Source organism: Populus nigra, chromosome 2 (assembly GCF_951802175.1).
Source record: "Populus nigra chromosome 2, ddPopNigr1.1, whole genome shotgun sequence".
Taxonomy (NCBI): domain Eukaryota; kingdom Viridiplantae; phylum Streptophyta; class Magnoliopsida; order Malpighiales; family Salicaceae; genus Populus; species Populus nigra.
In genome coordinates, this window is record NC_084853.1 from 10,563,852 (window position 1) to 10,566,351 (window position 2,500).

The window sequence follows — 2,500 nt, forward strand, 5'->3', positions numbered from 1 at the left end:
CTATCGGCTACAACTGCTGATGGGTGGGATTAGAGGCCTGCCATGGTGGTGAGGGGCGGCGAGGACCGTGAAAGCTAGAGTTTTTCAGAGGCTGCCGGGAAAAAGGCCCCTCGGGTGGCGGGGTGCGAGGACCAGGCGCGTCATTCAATTCTCTTCCCTATCAACTTGGCTCCCGTTGGCGGGATTGGAGGCCTACTGTTTGTTACAGGGCTAAAATCGTCAGGGGAAGAGCTGACGAAACAATGCTGGTTTGGATGCAGGGGGTAGTGTTGGAATCGGCAGCGCGGACAAAATCGGCAAAGTCGACAAAAAAGACTGTTGGTCTGGACATCGGGGCAGCGGCAGCCATGCCGACAGGGGGGGAAATCGGCAGCGCAGATTTGTGCAGCTGCAGGTTCGTCGGGGAAATCGGCAGCGCAGATTTTTCGATGAACATGGGCTGGAAGATGGACTGTCCAGGCCAGGCAGGGAAATTCGTCAAGGGGACACGCTGACGAAACAGCGCTGGTTCAGGCACGGCGGGCAGTGTTGGAATCGGCAGCGCCGACGAAATCGGCAAAGTCGGCAGAATCGGCAGCGGGTGCTGGCGATGAGTCTGGACGATTTATAGTCCAGGGCTTGATGGAAAAGACTGTTGGTCCAGACAATGGGGCAGTGGCAGCGCGGATTTGTGCAGCTGCAGGTTCGTCGGGGAAAATCGGCAGCGCAGATTTTTCGACGAACAGGGGCTGGGCGCTGGACTGGCCGGGCCAGGCAGGAAAATTCGTCAGGGGGGCACGCTGACGAAAACAGGGGCTGCGGAGTGGAAAATCGGCAGCGCAGATTTTTCGACGAACAGGGGCTGGACCGGCCGGGCCAGGCAGGAAAATTCGTCAGGGGGGCACGCTGACGAAAAGAGGGGCTGCCGCGTGGAAAATCGGCAGCGCAGATTTTTCGACGAACAGGGGCTGGACGCTGGACTGGGCCAGGCAGGAAAATTCGTCAGGGGGCACGCTGACGAAAAGAGGGGCTGCCGCGTGGAAAATCGGCAGCGCAGATTTTTCGACGAACATTCGTCAGGGGGGCACGCTGACGAAAAGAGGGGCTGCCGCGTGGAAAATCGGCAGCGCAGATTTTTCGACGAACATTCGTCAGGGGGGCACGCTGAGGAAAACAGGGGCTGCCGCGTGGAAAATCGGCAGCGCAGATTTTTCGACGAACAGGGGCTGGATGCTGGACCGGCCGGGCCAGGCAGGAAAATTCGTCAGGGGGGCACGCTGACGAAAAGAGGGGCTGCCGCGTGGAAAATCGGCAGCGCAGATTTTTCGACGAACAGGGGCTGGACTGGCCGGGCCAGGCAGGAAAATTCGTCAGGGGGGCACGCTGACGAAAAGAGGGGCTGCCGCGTGGAAAATCGGCAGCGCAGATTTTTCGACGAACAGGGGCTGGACGCTGGACTGGGCCAGGCAGGAAAATTCGTCAGGGGGGCACGCTGACGAAAACAGGGGCTGCCGCGTGGAATGGCAGCCTACACGCAGATGCGAATTCAGCAGCGCACGATGGCTTGAGCAGGTCATGGGTTCGACTTGGCGCGATCTGAAACCTGGACGAGGGACTGTCGACGCTGGACGAGCCAGCGCGGTGGCCTGTCGTGCCCCGTTCAGGGGGGGCCTGCCGCGGAGACAGCCCTCGCGGGCTCGACAGCGCAGGCCAGCGTCCCCGACGTCGCTGGCCGCGGCAGGCGAGCTGCCGGGGTTCCCGCATTCCTACAAGAAAACGTCGTGCTTTCCACATGAAACCAATCCAGTAAAATCAGCCATATTTTTATGAGGCTGCCCACTGAATTTGGGGTCATTCCGGGCCGGTTCCTAGTTTTGCGGATTTACTCGATTTCTAATGGTAGGAAAATTAAAACAAATACTTCCCGACCTCGAAAAATTCTGGGAAAATTAATGAAGGTGGATTGGATTTTTGCCAACCTCTGTGCAAAATTTCAGCTCAAAATACCAAGAAATGAATTTTTTAGAGGGGGGGTGACAGCTGGGACCTAGTAGTGTCTCCCCCTGCCAGAGCTGCAATGACACTTATTGCTCTTTAGGGAGCCACCAGGCCGGCGCCCCTCAAAGACCACACGCGCGCGCGCGCCCGCCCGCGCTGGGCGCTGGGGCGCTGGGGCCTGAGGGCCTGGGGCCCTTGGGGGCCCTTGGGCGCTTGGGCGCGCGCGCGCGGCCCCCGCAGCCATGCCGCGCTGCGCGACGCGCGGACAGCCCCTGCTGGCTTGCTCTCTCGCCCGCGGGGGGGCTGACTTCGGGCCCTGGCCCCCCGCGTTCTGGCCTGCCCCCTGCGTGGGAGAGGCTAGGCGCTGCAGGGGCCAGCCCGACGTCGCTGGCCGCGGCAGGCGAGCCGCCGGGGTTCCCGCATTCCTACAACAAAACGTCGTGCTTTCCACATGAAATCAATCCAGTAAAATCAGCCATATTTTTATGAGGCTGCCCACTGAATTTGGGGTCATTCCGAGCCG